The following is a 9,425-nucleotide window of genomic DNA, read 5'->3' on the forward strand; positions in this document are numbered from 1 at the left end:
GAAGGTTAATTAAAAAAATGGAAAAATAAGTTTTACAAATTAGTACTTTGCTCCAAAGACAATTGTCACAGTTCTTTAACAACAATCTGGTAGAGCATCTAAAGTGAACCAGTTTCACATGTCAATTTACACCTGAGTTGAATTAGTGATAATCTTACAAGCGTGTTGCAAAAGACCAACTTACAATGATTGGTATGGTTCAAAGTAGCGTTTACGACGCCATTTTTGTCCTCTTCAGAAGTATTTGGGTGCAGGTTGCAAAACTGCTATATGTTTCATTGCTGAGTTACAAAGCCGTAAACTTGGCATTTCTTCTTGCAGTTTTCAAAGTAAGAATAAAACTTACGTCCGAAAATAAAATATACTTCGTACAGTTATTATATTCATATTCTTCTTTTGAATGTAAGAAACCTCATCAAATTTGGTTCTGTGGCTGCCCCCCCCCCCCCAAAAAAAAACGATTGCTCCATTCCCATGTGTTTAAAGTCCACCCCCTGAGCTAAAGCTCCCTGTTAATTCAAACATAGATGTGTGCTCATATTCCACACTTAAACCTAAGAAGGCATGCGGTTTGCGCGTTGTTTCATTGTCGAAACGTTCAGTGCACCCAAGTCGAGAAGTAAAAATACGAGTCCCTGCCATATCTCTACTTTCTGTCAGATGTCAACCGAAAGAAGCGATGTAAAAGCAGTCAATTATCAAACACGTCAAAGGTAATATAACGAAACAGAACGTTTATGTCCTATCTTCCTTGGCAACGGCAACATGCTTCCCAGTGCAGTAACCAAACCATTCAGCTTTCAGTAATAGTAAAAGCAGGCAAATAATGAAATTTTCGTGCAGAACCTTCCACCTAATTGCCGTCAGATTTGACCGTAGCTATCACTGTATTCTAGCAATGTATGCTTGTGTTACCTCTGGTTCCATTTATCGGAGGATAAAGCAACCTCGTGCGTTTGTAGTTTCATGGATTTAGGAGACCATATAAGTACACAAATGCGCCGTGATATTATGATTTGTCTAAGCACGCTAAAAAAATTTCACCAAGTTTTTCCTATTGATAAGAAGTTCCTGCAAGGGCAGTTTCTTAAAATTTGTGTGACATACAGCGTCTTGTCTCCCAATAAAAATATAGTGATCCCGTTGACACAATCGACACACTGTGTATGGCACCACTGTTTTACTTTCATCCCACCTTATCTGTCAAGCATTTCTAACAAAGACATTGTGGTTGTGCACTGAGGAACATTGTCGTTGGTGTTTTTCACGCCATTCTTTATGCCAAGTGACACATGAAGGAGAAATTGAGGCTGCTTGCGCCAGCTGTGCTTCTCGCGAGGCACGCTAACCCATTTGCGCTGTTGCTACGCACCTGTTGGTTTCGCTCATATGCTTTGCACATTCTTAACACACTGTACTGAGAAAAACGCGAAGGCCCTCACGTTGAACGATATTTTACAGATTTTGTAGAGCAAACTTTACTTTTATTTTGTAATGTTGTGCTACAGTTTTTAATAGTTTGAAGTAATTTTTGGTCTTGTCGCAAAGCCCCAAAGCCAAGTGTCCTTTTTGTACCAAAAATGACTACCAACCTTCATATATTTTTATTTCGCTCTCTGTAAGTTTCAAGTTACCATTGGTAATATTAGTGCCTTCGAATTACACATAGCAACCTGCGGAAGAGGTTTGTCCAACACCTAAAAAATGCATTGCATATAAAGTTGCATTTTCGTGGTTATCCTATTGTTTCCCTGACTTTCACAGGCCTCTGCACAGCTGCAGTGGTATTTCTTCGATACTAGCCTGAGCAATTGTCCTCGTAGTTTCTAGAAACTTTTTTTGTCGTCTTTGCGAGAACCTGATTCTTTCGCAGTTTTGGCGCCCTCAGAATGTCCGCCATGGGCTTCTTCTCAAAGGTACTGCTTCTGAGGACTTTGTGCCATATCTTGTCGCAAGATGAATTTTAGTTCTTTCGAGTTCGTAGACTATTCCTCGACCACTTTAATTAGCGTTGTATCCTTTCAGCTGAAACTAGTTAACAGCATCAGCTGCCACCACTTTTGGCATAAAAATCACAGACACCCGTAAAAGATTTTCTTTTACAATGCTACAAAATCATGCAGTGTTACAATTCACTGAAATTTTTCGCAGTTTATTGGAATGCAGAAATAGCTACCATATAACATTTGCAAGACAACACTGCTTTCTTTTTGTATTTCATTAAAAGGAGAAGTGAGCCATATTTTTATAAAAGTTGAGTTTTGCAATAGCAAGGCTTGCTACTTCGAAACCTCACATGACTGAAATTACATGAAGAAGGCAAGTGCTCTAGCAATAAGCGAATTAAGTCCAGATGGCGCACGGTAATGAAATATGTGATTACAATCCCTAAGTGGCTTAAGTGCACAAGCACAGCCCTCGTGAATTTATTTGCGTCCACAAATAAATTCACGAGGGCTGTGCTTGTGCACTTCAGGAAATTAGTAGTCTCTATTTGTTCTATTTATAGTGAAAGTATTCGTTGCTAACCATGCCACGGTGAAGCAGCGGCAACGACACATCAGGTGTTCAGTTATACCTAATAGGTTGCAATCGGCGCAGTTATTCAAATATTAAACCGAAATACATTAGGAATACTTGATTTCAGAACTAAAACCGGTTACCGCACTCGCTTCCGCCGCGAATGCCACAGTTACAATGAAAATAGTCACGAGTTTGCTTGGGATAGTTAAGCGACAGTGGACCCTCGTTAAACTAAACCTCAAGAGGCCAGGTAAATAAGTTCCGTTTATTAGGAGTTTGATCTAGACCTGGAGCTCAAGGGCGCACCAGATGCTATTTTGAAAGGGGCAAATACTGTATTGCGAACAGCAGATAATAGGCATAACAGACCTCATTATCTAGATTCAGTTTACAACATTTCTACCAGCTCGATACGGGTGACTTGAGCTAGTACTGCAAAACGTATTTACAAACAGAAAAAAGAGAGAGTAAAGAATCAGTTACCTCCAAGTTGTAGTGAAGCAACCCCTCTCGAAGTCACCAATAACTTTCATCTTTCTCTCCAGGGTGAGTATAATGAGCGGGCGTTTCGCCACCGCTATCTCAAACGCTAAGCAAACGAGCAGCTCAGTCATTTCCAACACAAAGGAACCACAATCAGCCACAACTGCGCTGCAGCCACACTAACTACAATAGGGTGGCTAATTACGACGTCAACTAAAGCCAGCAACACACGCCTTGACGATAACGTATAGACGATTGAGGCTCTATTTTCTGCGCGCATATAGGCTGCACTGCCGCTTTTATCGGCCATCTTAAATCTCTGGTTAGGTGCCGAGAGGCCACATGCTTTGATATTTGTGCCAGGACGCGGAAGTTTTACAAATCGCAACTTTGCGTTTTCATCAACATGACAAAACATTACGTGGAGCTGGAGACCTTTTCGAATAATACTTCTTCCTTGCCCTTGGCAACTTTGTTGCGATGTTAGCGACTTATAAAGAGCGTGAATGGTAGCGCGCAGAAGCCCGTGCAATGCATCTTCAGTTTAGCGAATATGGGGTGGAAACTGTATCGCTTTATCAAGAACGTTACTTTCATTGCATACATTTCAGTTCTTTAAGCAAAATATCGTCTACGTCTCGTTACGAAAGTAAATCAGGGCGATCGGTGCTATTACGTACCTCTTTCGCCTGCGTCACGCTTCAATGAAAATGGCGGAATGTCCAGAATGGAGCGTCTGGTAAGAAAGCCCGAAAGAAAGGGGTGAGCAGTGATGCTTCTCACGATGCCGCTGAGATTTTCTCCTTAGCATCATTTTCGGTATTATTTTAGTTCAGTTTACCTAAAGTTAGAAAAAAAAAACACCGTACCGTTTAACGAAGTCTTTTTTCCCCATTACCCTAACGCAAAACTGACCAGCCATAAGGCTGTTGTTCCATTTAAGCGATAACTTCATTTAAGGGATTTCCGTTTGCCGAGATTCTATTGTGTTACCCATCGCACGAGAGCACAATTAAAAAGCATCAACGAGAATGATGTCATGGCCGGAGGGTGTGGGAACTCTAAGTCGACGTCGTTCGCCATCTTTCGCTTTTTGTGCTTTGCTGCCTTGCCAAGCGTACGAAGGATGTTTTTGGCATTGTATAGGGTAGAATGGTAATTTACTAATAGGCACTATTATACACAGTAATTTACTAATATACAACTATTTCGTTCATCGAGTAATCTGTATTGTTACATTTATCACCCATTAACTTATGTTTTGTAAGGCACAAGCAGATTATTGGTATGTTTTCATTCTGTTAGATGCTTTATACTCTTGCAAATGCTACACAGAAGTTGCGCCTTGATTACGCACCATTGGAACCATATAGCCCTTACGCGGTATACGTCTAATGTGTTTAAATATTTATATTTCAATCCACAAGCCCAAAAGAGAGCAAGAAGGAACTCGGTGGGATGATGATGATGATGAAAAACTTTATTTAACCCTCTTTAAATGAAAGGGGGCCATGGAATAGAGGGTGGGGGAGGAACTACTTGAAGTAGGCCTACTTTATCCTCTCAGCCCACTCCAGGATGGCCTCCTGAAGATGGGGCCTGAAGCTGCGCAAGGCAGCCTCCCACTGCTCCTCTCTAGATATCAATTGCTTGAGGAAAGGTGGAAAGGGGTGCTTAGGGCACCCCCACAAGATGTGGTTTAAGTATGCTTTGGAAGAAACACAGAATTCACAAGAGGGAGAAAGGTAAATGGCGGGATGAATGCGGTAGAGGAGGTAAGGGTACGGAAAGGTGCAAGTCTGCAGCTGTCGCCACAGAACTTCATACTTACGTGGGGATTTGCCCATGAGTGGCGGAAAGGTTAAACGTTCTAATCGGTAGCGTGTGAAGATGTCGGGGTAAGCAATAAGTCGATCCCACGCTAGCGCCTCCTCCGTGGCGAGGTCCGGCACATCTGATGCCTGAGCCCGGACTATAAATCCTCGGGCACTGGCATGAGCCACCTCATTTCCGGCAAGGCCCGCATGCGCGGGAGTCCAGATTAATGCCACAGTTTCATGGAAAGGATGGGCTAAGAGGAGAGAAAGGGCTGGCCTAGAGATCCTACCTGCTCCGAAGTTATGTATGCCTGCTTTGGAGTCGCTAACGATAACTGGTGAATTTGGGATTGTGAGGGCCAGGCCTATGGCCGCTTCCTCCGCCTCCTGCGAGGAAGAGGCAGGAATGGAGGCGGCCGCAGTGACCTGGCCGTGGGAATTAATGACTGATATTTGCGTAATGATTTCTGTTCCCATATTCGGCGGCATCAACATAGAGCACGTCTTTTGAGATGGAGAATTGTTTTTGGAGAGCCTTTGCTCGCTGCCTCCTACGCTGTTTGTGGTGCACGGGGTGCATGTTTTTAGGAAGGGGGGATGCAGAGGTTCTCGTGTATGTGATGTGGAACGGTGTATTTAGTCTTGGTCATGGGTGCGGGAGTGATAGAAAGAGTTTGTAGAATGTGTCGACCTGTTGCGGTGTTAAAAAGTCTGCTATATTGGGCTGTGAGGTGCGCTTCTGTGAGTTCAGTAGGTGTGTTGAAAGTTACAGTAAGCATTAGCCTTTCAGTGGAGGTACGTATGGGGACCCCTAGAGCGAATTTATATATTTTGCGTAAAAGAGTGTCGATCTTATCTGATTCTGATTTAAGTAAATGTAGATATGGTGTTGCGAATGTAATCTTACTGATAACGAAGGCCTGGATCAAGCGGAGGAGTTCGGCTTCCTTTGGTCCGCCATGTTTATTGGAGACTCGCCTTAGAAGGCACAGGGTGTGATCGACTGTGGTGTGGAGTGTATGTAAGGTATATGTGTTGAGCCGCTTGCTTTGAATGTGTAAACCGAGCACCCGGAGCCTGTCCACTCTAGTAACGGGGATGTGGTTTAGGATGACCTGTATACTAGACATGTGTTTTCCGGCAGAAGAAGTGGGATGGCAGAAGAAGTAGCGCGGATTTTTGAGGGGAGCATGTGAGACTCATAGCCCCGGCATGAGCCATGACGGCGTCTGCTGCGACCTGTAGAGTGTCTTGAATCTCTCCATCGGAGCCGTCACTCGTCCAAAGAGTGACGTCATCGGTCTAGAGTGAAAACTTGAGATCGGGAATATACCGCAATGCTTGCGCCAACGGCATCATTGGAAAGATTTAAAAAAAAGGAGGACAGCCCAGAGCCTTGGGGTGTGCCGTAGCTACCTAAAGCATACGAAAGGGATTGCTCTTTGCTTATGTGTATTGTTGCGGTACAGTTGGATAAGAAGGTACATATGTAGTCATATGTCTTTCCGCCAACCCCAATGAGATTAAGCAATGAGATTAAGGATGGCGGAATGTGAAACGTTGATGGCTCCATGGAGGTCCAGACTGAGAATTGCTTGCGTATCTAGACTGCTATTGGGTGTAATGATGTCATGCTTGATTCGAAGCATGATATCTTGGCATGAGAGAGATTTTCGAAAACCTACCATTTCTGACGGATGAAGATTGTTGTCTTCCATGTATTTACTGAGTCTGTTGAGGATGACGTGTTCGAGTGTTTTACCTAGAGAAGAGGTTAGTGATATAGGGCTGAGATTAGAAGTGTTCAGTCGTTTGTTTGGCTTTGGGATAAAAATTACCCTGGCATCTTTCTACGAACTAGGGAGGGTGCCAGTGTTAAAGCAGTGATTGAAGTACGCCGTGATGTCTGTGACAGAGTTGTCGTCTAGATTGCGGAGTATTTTATTGTTAATTGCATTTTCTCCAGCAGAGGAAATGAGGACTGAGTGTACTGCTCACGCAAAATTTTCTTCTGCGTATACAGAGCAAGGTTTAGTTTAGGCAAGCTTTAGACGGATGCACTACTGATACTATCTAGACTCCGGGTGCCACGCTGAAATACAAGCACCAAACTGGCGGAAGCACAGTGCGAGATTTCTACAGTGATGCCAAAAGTACGAAGGAAATATATGATGCTCTTCGAAGGAAGAATGACAATGACAGGCGTATGCAAGGAGCAGTATGGCTGATGTCAAACGAGATTCATCGATTATGTACTAGTTTTCTCACAGTGGCAGATACCCATGCTGTAGAAATTGTCCACGAATGAGCTAGAACCTGGAGAAATACACCGGCTGCTGAAATAAAAAATAAATAAATACATCAAAAAATGTATTGTATATATTGCGCTATACTCCCTTAATCGGTCGGCGCGCTTGAACTATGAGCCTATTAGTCGACAATAATATGTCTGCTTTTATGTAAAATATTCTAATACACACGGAATGCAACTGAGCTTACTTGCAACACTTTGTCGGTCAGCCTGAGTGGGTTAATTAATCTCATTGGCTAGTATTTGTAGTCGGCGCAAGTTTATTATTTATATGCAAATATACTCACTGAGGCTGTGCCTGTAGTGATTTTTGAAACTGAATGTAATACATATTGAATAGGGCTAGAAGCTAATCGAATTGAATCGAATAGTTTTCGAATAATCTATACCGTTATCACAATGATTATCGCAATGAGTATTCTTAAAGTTAGAAAGTTTCTGTCATAGTAGGTTAATAAGGGTTATTTATTAAAAGTACAAACGGAGCATGAGGAGCAAACAAATATTTCCCTCACATGCACATGGCTTTTCCGGGAGTGCGAATGATCTCTGTGCAGCCATTGAAGTATGGCTACTTACCACACGTAGCCTGCTCCAATACACAAGTTCTCATTTCTTTGTCTATACCATGCCTGCGGGGGTAAACATTTACCGCTTGTTTTGCTCCACTTATATTTTATTTGGGTACCGTTGACGTTTGGAAGTATTAGAAGAGTATTCGAAAAATGTTCGCATTCGCGGATAGTGATTATTCAATTCGATGATGGAAACGAATCAAATAGTGTCCTATTCGATTCGATGATCGAATCGAATAGGACACCATTAAATTCGTTCTTCGAATGTTCCAAATATCCCCACACCCCAAACCCCTTCAGGTAGGGCGTACACGTTTGTGGACGCGACTTATTTTTACCATTACTGTATAGTGGTCGCAAGCAAAAGGCGACGAACAATACGTTTTGAATAAATGGAACAGTATGTTTTCCCAAAGTGCAGCCATTTCATTTCCGAGTAAAATGAATCGCTTCAGACGACCGCTCTGGTGACGCCGCTACCATGTTCGACGTAATGTTTGAAGTGGGGTGTTTCGGTAGTAATTGTGAATTTTTTTTTCCTTGTTGTAAAGCTTACAACCAATAATCAATTTGTCTATGTAATTCGAGCGGGTGAATTAATACTTTTAATGATGAAACCTACCATGACTGGCTGTATAACAAATGAACAGTTAAACGCTATATGTGATTATCATGGTCTCTATAACAAGCGCAGAGTCATTCTCATCCCACCTTGACTTGCTTTACGGGGTCTCCAGCACCATGGCAAAAAATTATGCAAAGTTAACACATTTATCGAGAGTCAATGGCAACTGAAGGGGCTCATATACATGCCGTTACCGACTGACCCAGCAGGAGGTAGCAGTCAACAGCGGACGACGTGACGAACTTCGCCTTAATTTAGAGTAGATGAACTACCAACAATTTTACAGCGAAGCTGTTAAGGGCTAGTTGCCCCAGGATCGTGTCCATGTGTAGACACAAAATCTGGACGATAGTGCAAGGTCAGGAAGACGCGTGGCGGAGGTGAGACAGGCCTTAAGCACTCCGCATGCCTGGCCCCATCCCGAAGATAGTGCAATACCGGGTCCACCAACGGCGCAGGTGAGGCACGCGTTAAGCACTCCTCATGTGTAGCTCGATTCCAAAGATACTGCAATGCCGGGCCGACCCACAGTGGAAGTGAAGCATTCGTTAAGCGTTCCCCATATGTGGCTGGTCCAGAAGATAGTGCAATCACCGGGCCGACCCACGGCGGAGGTGAAGCAGGCGTTAGGCACTGCCCCTGTGTGCGCCGATACCGAAAATAGTGCATGCCGGGCCGACTCGCGGTAGAGGCGCAGCTCGCCATTAAGGAGCCCACATACACAGCTTCACTGGTCATCCTCCTTCACAGAGTAGAAGGGCACTGAGTTTTTCTTAAAGTGCATGGTTCCGGTTGTTAGTGAGCAGCGCGTTGCTTTCTGAACGCTGTAAGAAATTAGACAACCTCAAGCTGTGGCAATAAATGCGAAAAAGCGAAATAATTATGTTGTGATGGCGCTATATAAGCTTCACTGGCGTAACTGATGCAACGCTGCAGCTCGACCCATTGCCCTAAGAATTAGTTACCTTCTTTGAATAACATTGCGTGCTCTGACGAGCCCTAGTACCTTTTTCTGAATACCAACAAAGGTAAAATGTGAAAGTATCAGCGTGAATTCACTTTATTTGTTGCCGAAGCACAACAATGTCTTT

This window comes from Dermacentor albipictus, chromosome 3 (genome assembly GCF_038994185.2).
Source record: "Dermacentor albipictus isolate Rhodes 1998 colony chromosome 3, USDA_Dalb.pri_finalv2, whole genome shotgun sequence".
Taxonomy (NCBI): Eukaryota; Metazoa; Arthropoda; class Arachnida; order Ixodida; family Ixodidae; genus Dermacentor; species Dermacentor albipictus.